Consider the following 11,469-nt stretch of genomic DNA (forward strand, 5'->3'; position numbering starts at 1 on the left):
ACCTGATGTCACTGTTGGGCCTTTTCATGCCACATGTGAGGCTTATCAGGGGGACCTTGCTACTACCTTTTTTGACTCAGTTGGGGAAGGTGGAACATATTGAGCTGGGCATTGTTGGTATGTGTCCATTGTGACATGGGTAATGTTTTTGTGGACTTCATTCAGTTTTAGTTGTCTGAGACGCTGAATTTCTGGTGGGGGATTTTGGTAAGTTCAGTTAGGAATCCATCCATATATGATGGCACATGAATGTGCCACCTAGTTGTAGGTTTTTCTGGGGGCTAGTTGACATGATGGTGTTGTCTGTCACTCAAAGTTGTGGTTGAAGGGTAGTCATGTACTTGTTGTGACCCTATTTCTCTTTGGATTTGCAGCATCAGCACAGACCGGCAAAGGAGACGGGGCAGAGCCGAGTGGGACAGAATCTGGCCATAGAACCTCAGGTCAAGATACAACCGACACAGAGGGACCCTGTGGCCTGGAGGGCGAGGGGGGTGTCACAGGGAAGCCCGGGACCACGTCATCGGATTCCTCTTCCATTGGCCACTCCATAGTGGTGGTGGACCCATCAGGGACCCCAGTACTATCCCTGTATGTCACTCCTTGTTCTATCTCCGCCATCCCTGTTGCTCTCCGCCCAGTTGGTCGTACCCGCTCACCCAGGAAGGTGTGCGTCTCCTTTGCCACAGGCACCTCTACCCCAGCCCCTATTACCCCTGCTTTCCTCAGGGAGGAGGCGATTGACCTCCTGAGGACGCTATCTGTGGGTCAGTCACCAACAGTGATTGCCATCCAGGAACTGGCGACACAACTCCAACACACAAACATGTTCCTGGAGGGCATTCACAGTGCAGTGACTGGCCTACAGAGATCCTTTCAGGCTCTGGCCTCCACACTGACGGCAGACAGTCAGCCCCCACCTTCCGTCCCACTCCCTCTTCCCAGTCCTAATCCCCGTTCCCAGACCTACCCAAAACACAGAAACAGACCCTCAAGTATCCATCTCAACAGACAAAGGTAGCATACACAAACACAAGCACCTCAAGACACACCGGCATGCACACAGACAACATCCGCCCACAGACACAGCAACAGTCACAACTTCCCCTGACGCTCCCACCATACCCATCATCACACACATGACATCAAGTATACCTACAGACACCAGATCAACAATCACTGATAGAGCCACCACACCCATCCTACCCGCAGACACCACCCCAGCAGATCCTCAGACATTCACCCCAATTACTACACCTGCATACACTACAACTAGACACGCCTACATCCAGCACATTCACCATACCTGCATTCACCTCCCACCATGACATCCCCCAGCACCACCCCTACGCCCAAGACACATAAACACCCTCACTCACCCACCCAGCAGAAACCCACCACACACAAGCATTTGTCCCACAAGCGTGCACCAACATCCACACCTACACTTCATACGATCACTCTCTCAACCTCCAAATCACATCCCCCTTCTGATGACTGCCCCTGTGTGTCCAAGACGTTTTTCCTGTGTGACCTAGGCCGTACACCTCTCCCCTGTACCACACCCAAAATATCCTCTCTGTTATCCAAGGCCGTCCCTTCCACCTCTAAGGCCTCCCCTGCCCCCTGTAAGCACCCATACCCCTCCCCTGTCAAGACAAAGCAGACCCCTCCCAAGAAGAAGCCCCCTGCCCAAGCCCAACCCCCTCCCCCAAGTCTGAATCTCCCTCCCCCCAGATAATTCCTGAGGTGCCTGCCTGCCCCCTTGATGCCCCTTCCTGTGGAGGTTATATGACAGTCAGGAGTCAAGTAGGAGCACAAACCTGTGCCATGTAGACAGAATTGATTGGCTGGCCTATGGTCTTGGACTTTTGAGTTTTTGCATTACATATACCCACACAGTTGTTTATTTTGGGGTACACCTTTGTCCTGCACTTCCTTTTCTAGCTTTATGTAGGTCCTGTGTGACTTTCATAGTGTGCCTGCAGTTGTGTGTGTTAACGCCTGCTTGCTGCTCCATGTGGTGGTGTTTGCAGCATATGAGTTTGTGTTCACCAAGGGGAAGTTATGTGTTGTGTGTGTGTGTATAATTGCAATGTTGGTATTGTGACGTGTAATGTTTGGTGTGGTATGTATTTTTCATTGTGTTGAGCAATGTGGGCATGTATGGTGTTCGATTTGTCCCCACGATATCGCTTCTGTGGTTATGTGATGTGTATCATCTTGAGTTATATATGTGCAGACATGGTGTGTGTTCAGTTGTGGTAGCTGTGTTTGCATTTACCTGTGCATGTGCCCATTTAAGTGTGTGTCCCTTGACGCTGGTTCCTGTAGAGGTCTATCCCATGTAGTATGAGTTGTGGCGCTTTGTTAACCTGCCCTTCCCCATTGTATAGATGTCCATGACAAATGTTTTCAGTATTGTTTGTCCCTGTTACCCATGTAGGGCCATTTCCTGTGGACATGTTGATTAAGGGTCTTTTTGGTAGTGTGATATGTCCCAAAGCAGTCTCCTTCCCTGGGTGTCCCAGTTGGCCCCATACCAAATATGTAGGTATAGTTTTGAAGTTGTTGGTGGTGTATTTGTCTCTGTGTTTTGTGCATGGCATTGTGCTTCCATTGTGGTGTGATGTGTGGGTCTATTGTATGTTTACTGTTGGTGTTGTTTGTGTTCCCTGCCACAGAGGTTGAGATGTGTGTTGTATATGTGGACAGTCCCTGGCCAGTGTTGGATGTGAGTGCGTGAGTTGTATTTGTATTTGTATATGTGCTGTAGGAATGTTGTTGTTGCTGTGTTTGACAGTGTTGTGCAGCCTTTAATGTCTATGTGCCTGAGCTGTGTGGCCGTGTGCATTTGTGTGTTCTTGCCAGGCAGTGTGTGTGCTTGCCGAAGTGTGCATATTGTGAGTGTGTATGTGTCCGTGTTGCTGTGTGTCAGTGAGTGTCTTGTATAAAATCTGTGCCTACTGCCGATGGCGTCCCCCCCCATGATATGTTTGCCAAAGTTACGTGCAGTTTTTCATGGTTAATGATATAGGTAGGTGTGCGTATTTACGGTTGGTGTTGCCCATGTTGACATTGATTCTGTTGTCCCTGGATGAGCAGGAGCAGTGGCATGATGTTTGCAAAGGGCTCCATGGTGGTTCTGGACGTGTTATGCTGCCTGCCAGTGAGTATCTTCCTTAATACTGTCTGTTTCTGCCAGCTTGTCCCTGGTGGTTGGACCGCCACAATCACATTGGCAGTGTGCAACCTCATAATGGGTCCGGTGGAATCCCCGTCCACGCCAGACTGTTTGTGCTTGCTTGTGACCTCGGTGGTCTGTGCTGCCTGGCAGTGGCGGCGGACAGCTGGCGATCTTCTGTGGGTATGACCGGAAAGCTCGAAATACGACGGTCTGCTCCGCCTGACCGTTGGCGGTCGGACGCCACTGCCAACATGGCGGTCATAGGACTGCCAAACTCGTAATCAGCCCCATAATACCAGAACCTTGGCAACAATTTTATAATCAGAATTGACCAGGGAAATGGGTCTATAATTTTTACATAACTTATAATCTTTATTATCTTTTGGGATAAGACATATTAAAGCTTCTTGAAATATCACAGCAGCAGAATTAGAAGCAGTAAAGAAGGTAAATAGTTGAAGAAATGTAGGAATTAACTGTTTAGCGAAATTAAGGTAACATTGTATCGGAAAGCCATCAGATCCTGGAGCGTTCCCTGTTTTTAACAACATGAGTAGCACTGCGAATGCCTTGGATTGTGATATCAGAGAAAAGGGAAGAAAATTTTGTGGTTAAGTCGAATTCTTTATGTATGGAGGAGAGATGAGTTAAAATCCAATTGTACAGGGTCTATTTCTGGTGTATAGAGAGTTTGATAGAATTTGGTAAATTCGTTAGGAATATTCGTGTTTTTAAATAAAGGAGCAGAGTCGTCTCTTATAATAGTCTCTATTTTAGTTCACTCCTTTTTAATTTTAAGGTAGGTTGCTTAGAGTTTACCTGTTTTGTTTTGGCTACTATAATATCTGGAACTAAAAAAAGATAAGAGATAGCATCTTCTGTGGAGAGTTCATTAAATTCAAGTCTGACTTTAATTTATCTAGACAGGTCTTGGATTTGGTCTCAAAATAAGAGTGCTCTAAGGATTTTGGGGCTCATTACGAGTTTGGCGGTCAGACGAGCCGACCGCCAGACTCACTGGGATGAGGCAGCCGTCAACCCAGCTGCCTCACCCCCTGCTGTCTTATAACGTTCCCACCGGTCAGCTCCAAGGGAACAGTGCTACGGTATTGGTCTCGTGACTGCAGCACCCTTGGAATGCGCACTGTCTGCAAAGCACACAGTGCGCATTCCGAGGGTTCTGGATTCAAGCTAGAATAGCTGATGAGGGGTGATACCCTGAAACTGGTCCCAGGGTGCTTGTTTCCGGTACAGGGAGGACTTGGCCTAGCAGTTCAGTCTGGACAGTTCCCATGGGGAGCAGGATCAAGACTGATTTGCATATGGCTGGGTCCAAACTGGGGTGGCATAGTGAGCAAAATAACAATGAATTCACCCCAGATCTGTGACTGGGGATGAGTGTTTGAAAAGTTTCAGCACTCTGTCCATCATCCTTTTGCGTTGCTAAAGTCACCCTAAGTGGGCAGGGCATGCTGAGACATGGGTCCCTTGCTCACTGTGCCACTGGATTCTAGCTAGCCTGGCTGATGAGGGATGATACCTTAAAAACCGGTCCCAGGATGCTTGTTTCAGGTCCAGGAAGGACCCAGGCTAGCGGTTCGGGTTGGACTGTTCTCATAGGGAGCAGGGTCAAGACTGATTTGCCTATGGCTAGGTCCAGACTGGGTTGGCATGGCGAGCAAAAGAACAATGGATTTAACCCATATCTGTGACTGGGGTGAGTGTTTGAAAAGTTTCAGCACTCCGACCATCATCCTTTTGTGTTGCTAGTGACTGAAAGTAGTCATAGTCGGGGAGTTATGTATATTTGTTGTTTATGCCCTCTATGGCGTGGGTTTCCAATGCAGCTGCCAAGGTCTGTGGCTGTTCATATGTGCTTTACGTGGTCAGGGACGGGCACATATGACATATGATATGTTGACTCCAGGGTTTAACATAAGCAAAAGTGAATCCTAGTTCAAGTCTGCTGTTTTCAGTGGATGGATGCCTCTAACAAACAACGTGGAACTGCTGGTGATAACGTTGCAACTGTTCACTATTCAATGTGAGATGACCTTCTTGCGCACAAATTGCAGGCATGTGGTGAAGTTTGTTGAAAAGCTATTCTGGGCTACGTTCAGAGATTCTGAGTGGCTTTGAGAAATCACCCTGAATATAAGCCAAATGCATAGCCCTGCTGTGAATGGTTGAAGCGTGGGTAATCAGATTTCCAAAAAAGAGCAGTAGTGTGATTGGCCAACCTTTTTAGTTGATCCCTGTTTTAGGACCATTTTAATTAGCAGCCATTCAAAATCTGTGTGGGTAGCCCACACTTCCTTGGACAGCGCTGTACAGCAGGCAATCATGATTTTTTCTTCTTCACTTCACTTTCCAAACCGATTTTTGCGTCACAGGTATACTATTTAAAAAATAAAATAAAAAAAAAAGTGGATTTCACCAATTTTTTTGTTTTGGCAAACTATTTAGCCCCCCTCTGATAGTTAATCCCCCTCGAATAGATTACCCGCAGTAAAGAGGGTAATTAAACATGCACACCAGAGGACCCCTGAATCCATGAAAAAATTAAATGTGTTTTCGGGTACATTTTTTCGTTTACTGTGTAAAATGAGAGATGTGCCAAGATAATGTCACTCTCGAGTCTCGCCACAATATACTTAAAATGCACCATTTGCCCAATCTTTTTTCAAACTTTTACGCCCCACAACTTTCAAATGTCACTAGCCTCCACTGTGTTAGTATAGTTCTGTCGGAAGGCATGCCCTGAGGTTTCCTCTCATTTCCCCTTTGTTTCATATTTACAACATCGGGTTGTCTGAGCTTAATTAAAATCTCTGCCAGAAAAAACCTTTGAAGATTCTAACACGTTGCAGAGAAAAATCATATTTACTTTTCCCTTTCCTTCTTTTAAGAAGTAGTGAAGTCAACCAAAGCCAATAGTATAATTTTTCTTTTTCACATGCCAGGTGGTAGTAGAAGGGGCCTAACTCTGTGCTGGTTCTGTGCTGCCCAAGCATATTTAGGAATTGATCTGGACCAATTGTCGTCTGCAGGCCCTATCACTGTGGAAAATGAATTTGCCAATCTTTGTGCAATGAATCAGTCTAAGCCATATAGCGCTCTCCCTTTTCCGATAGCCCAATCCTGTATGTCCGCTGCTCTCTTCCTGGAGAAGAAGGCAGGGATTTGAAACAACTCCCATCTAAAAGAAAAAGAAAGAAACCAAGCTCGATGGCTGAGAGCTAGCTTAGCACTATTTTATCTACCCAAACATTCCTTGATGATTGCCTATGTGACAATACTTATGTTTACTTATTTTTCATTTTACTGAGTTGTCCAGTGTCGCATGCAAAATTATTTGTATTCTTCCTCCAACAAAAGTACAGTATTCAAAATATCACCCACACTCTGTGGGCATCCTGTCCTCTGTCTCTGGTGATACTTTTTCTTCTCCAGCTCCCATCCTGCTGTCTCTATTTGCTTCCTGAAAGCCCCACCTACTTGTGACTGACAATAATGTTCATAACGTTTTTCAGAGTCTAAAATCAAGAAATAGGAAAGATACCCTGCTTAGCTTTCCTACTTCTGAAATCCAATCAGAATAAAACTGTGAATATTGTCCTGCGCTCCAGTGTCTAACAATCCAACTATGATCCAGTACACAATTTGCTATCTCTCTCTCTTCCTCTCTCTCTCTCTCTCCCTCTCTCCCTCTCACTCACTCTCACTCTCTCTTTTGTGTTATGAACTTGATGCAAGCTTCTTCAGTTAAAGCAATAATGGACAGACAACCTGCACAAAACTGACTTAGAATAAAAGAGAAAAGTGAAAGAAATAGTTAGAGGTTATGTAAGATGAAGATGTAACTAGCAACTATGTGTATAAGTGTGAGAGGAGGTGTATGCTGGAGTGAAATTAGAGTAGAGGAGTAAGTGATCATAAAAAAAAGAACCAGAGAACTAAGACTGAGATAGTGAGTAGAGTCCCTAGTGTGATAGCCAGTGTGAGATAGCAAGAAAGAAGAAATGAGCTGGAGGAAGCAATGGCAGAGGGAGACAACAGGGAAAACACAAAGGAAGAGAGAGAGCGAGAGAGGGGAAACAAGCATTTAGTTCCCTAGATATAGATGTCCAGTCAACATTTGGCCCAGCAACTAATTTGCACCCATCCAGTAGCCAATGACTGAATGACAGGCATTGTGTAGCCTTGTGACTGACTGATAAATGTAATGTGCTGTAGAACCAAATGGTCAGGATTTAAGTGATAAAGTAATTAATAAATATTCAGTCTAGATGACTGTCAGCAGGAGCTGTGTGCTGCTTCACAACCTCCAGTGTGATTATTGTATATCACGGGTATTAATTTAGCGGTTTTACACCTCATGAGGTATAACTAAGAATGGATGAAGACATTAAGGTAGTTAAACTGTCATGGGGAAGATAAACACTATTGAGCTTCGACCTGACATGATCTTTCTAAAGCATTTGCTTGCTGCTTTTAATAGGCACCGTGTTTTGATGTTTGTTAAGTGATTCTCATAATGCATTGGTCTGCCCATTGTAACCATTGTATCCTATTGGAAGGATGTGGTGGGAGTTCTCTAGAGGGGACTGTTGGGACGGATGAGCTGGGCAGAGGAGCTGTGTCTTGATTGGCATCCTTCTTGAAATAAAGTTCTTCTAAAAAATACTGAAGACCTTGACTCGTGAATACGAACAACTTAACACACCGACTAAGCACTTTGGCGTGGGAAAGCATAGGGATCCTGGGCATAACCCTTAAGTCTTACTAATTACATTTAAGAAGGTAGCACCATCTGGACTAAGCCATAGTAATGGCTGTGAGTTTAACAGACACAAGGCCTTGGCCACCCACAGCCCACTGGTGTCTGTAGGCTGGGTGTCACACTTTCACAGCAATAACCGTCAGTCACTGATTGCTGTCTCTCTCTCCCAGGTTAGAATCTCATCCCAGGTCCTGTATCCTGTGCTCTTCTCTTAGATTAGTGGAGAGGGACTGTAGGCGTTCAACAGCACATGGCTACTGAGTCACATAAACCGGCGGTCTTTTTAAGTTGAAGCCTACCAGACAGCATGGCTATCTGATTTGCTAAAGCCTTCTTGGGGCCATTCTGAAAGCTTCCCTGGGAATTAATTTCACCCATTCCTTACCATTGGCTTTGTGGTTTACAGCTCACATTTGCTTGTTGTCTATTTGCTGGCTTTATTTCTTTTAGCTGCCCAGCTTGAGTTAGTCCCTTTCGTGGAGCATAGCATGTTCACCATCACTCCTTGTATTCTTCCATAAGTGCTTGCTTTCTGTAAATAGGCCTTGTTTGTTCTTATCTTGTCACATTTACTGTGCATTCAAATACAGTGCATCCTTGAGTACTCGCTTTCAGTAAACAGGCCTTTACATTTTGTCCTTATCTTGTTACATTTGCTGTGTATTCAAAGACAGAGGTCAAATGTTAGGCTCTATCTTACGATGGAGCTTGATGTTTACTTTTCTTTCTTTGAATTCAAAGTGAGAGGATTTATGGGACAATCTTGCTGGGTTTGTGAAAGGAAAGGCTTTCTTCTAACACACAACAAAATGTTGTAAATCAACTGTGCAGATATTTCAGAATATATCAGAACTAGGAAAGCACAAACAAAGCACATTTTTGGTAATTCTGTAGTGAGGTGGAAACAAATACTTTAATACGATCAAAACAAATTAATACACTAGATGATTTCATTTCCACACATTATTTTTTATTCGCTGTATAGTTTTATCAAACAAACTACTGTTTATCTGTGCAAATGTAATAGTCATTTCAATTGAAAATATGTTGTCTGTTGCGGCAGTGAACTACCACACCATGCATACTCTGCACTACCCCACTCCACTGTGCAGCACTCTACTCTGCTCTGTGCCACTCTATGCCTCTCTAATCTATGCAGCTCAAGTGGCAGCTGGTGACATTTGAAAGTGGTGTGGCATAAAGGTTTGTGATGAGTGACCTGACACGAGCATAGCAAGCAAGCATGAATGTCATAAGCAGGGTTTCAGGGGGGTTCTCCCCCGAGAAATTATTGAAAAAAGAGTAGGCATATGACACCTTTTTACGTTCATTGTACTAGACTCAAGAGTGAAATTATCTTGGCAAATCTCACTTTTTAAACAGAAAACCAAATAATGCAAAGGTTCTCAAATACACATTTTGTTTCATGGATTGTCTAGCTGTCTTTTAGTGTTCATGTTTAATTACCCTCTTAACTGCGGGTAATCTATTAGAGGCGGGTAAACTATCAGAGTGGGGCTAAATAGATTGCCAAAACACAAAACTGGTGAAATCCAATTTTCTTTTATTAGTACACCTATGATGTGAAAATCGGTTTGAAAAGTGAAGTGAAAAAGAAAAAAACAAGATTGCCTGCCATCCAGAGTTGTTAGGGAAGTGTGGGCTGCACACACAGATTTTGAATGGCTACCAATCAAAATGGTCCTAATCGACTGAAAAGGTTGGTCTATCACACTACTGTTATTTTTTGGCAATCTGATTACCCACGCTTCAAACATTCATAATAGAGCTATGCATTTGGCTTATATTGTGAGTGATTTCTCACAGCCACTCAGAATCACTGAGGGTAACCCAGAATAGCTTTTTAACAAACTTCACGACCTGCCTGTCTGCCATTTGTGGACAAGAAGGTAATCTCACAGTGGTTAGTAAACTGCTGCAACGTTGTCACCGGCAGTTAAACTTTTATGTGTTGGAGGCATCCATCCACTGAAAACAGCAGGCTTGAGCTAGGATTCACTTTTGCTTATGTCAAACCCCGGAGTCAACATATCATATGTCAACATATATACATGCATGTCCCCAACCCACATAAAGCAAATATGAACAGCTGCAGCCCCTGCACAGCTGCATGTGAAACCCACACTGTAAAGGGCATAAATAGCAAATATGCATAACTCCCCGACTATGACTACTTCCAGTCATTGCCAGCATGCAAATCCACATACACATCCGAGCCATGGTCTAAAAAGATTATCATCAGGCCTAAACAAAGGATGAGTGAACACTTGTTCACTGCTGACCCAAACACACCAACTCTAGTATTACCATAAATAAAAAAGGTTCCCCCGGCATGAACATATACCCACACTTGTGCACATGTGGAAACACAAGTCACTTACTTTTGCCTCAGAGTAAGAGTGGTTGACTGATTGTGTCCTTGTTACCAATTGTGACCCACTTTCCACTCTACTCCACAAACTTTCCAAACAAAGGGGATCAGGATCTTCATTACAGCACGAGGTCAGGGGAGGTCACAGGTGTGGTCTCCCTCTCGCTCCCTGAGCAGCTCTGCCCAGCAACACCAGAAATGGTCAATCACTGCATGCCTTCACAATAAGCTATTACAGCGATTGGTCATGCTCCGTTGGCAGGCAGAGACACCTTCCCAGCAAAGCAATGTGCACAAACTGCACAAGAGGCCTAGACTATAGGCCTAGCAACCATGTCTCAGCCAATCCAGATGCTGCTCCTTTGCTGTCACACAGCATGACAGCAGCACCAGGACTGGTATGAGCAGGCCAGTTCCCCACTCAATAGGGAGATCAGGGGTTGCGGCTTTGAGCAACCCCTGCTCGCTAATGTGCAGGTAAAAAGAAGCCTCTTGTGCCCATGTCGGGCTGGCGGGAGATAGGCAGCAGTCCAGCCTCACATGCACTAGGTGGCGCACTGTCTTCCAGACTATGTAGAGTCTATGTAGCTCTGACCACTCAGAGCCGAACAGAAACTGCCCATGGCTGAAGGCTGTGACTGCAGCAGGCACAAGAAAAAAGATACATTATTTTCAAAATGTGCATAGCTGTTTTTCTTTTAATTGTTCACATGTAATCGGGGGCCGGGTGTGGGGGGATGACAAAACATCAGTGGGGCAGCGCCCTACAGAAAAAAACACCCCTGTGCCACTCTACTCCTTGCCACTCTACACAGTACCACTCCACAACACTCCACTCTAACACATGCCACTCCACTCTACGCTCTTCCATTATATGCCCCTTCACTTAATGCCACTCCATGACACACTCCACCACTCTGACACACCACTCCACTCTATTCTACAACAAGCCAGTCAACTCTACAACACTTTATGCCACTCTACTCTATAACACTCCATTCAACTCAGACACAACACTTTACTCCACTCTACTGTGTCACTCCCTGACACTTTGACACTCTACACCCTCCACTCTGAAACTTTTTTCCTCTTTATGCCACTCCACTC

This window comes from Pleurodeles waltl, chromosome 6 (genome assembly GCF_031143425.1).
Source record: "Pleurodeles waltl isolate 20211129_DDA chromosome 6, aPleWal1.hap1.20221129, whole genome shotgun sequence".
Classification (NCBI taxonomy): domain Eukaryota; kingdom Metazoa; phylum Chordata; class Amphibia; order Caudata; family Salamandridae; genus Pleurodeles; species Pleurodeles waltl.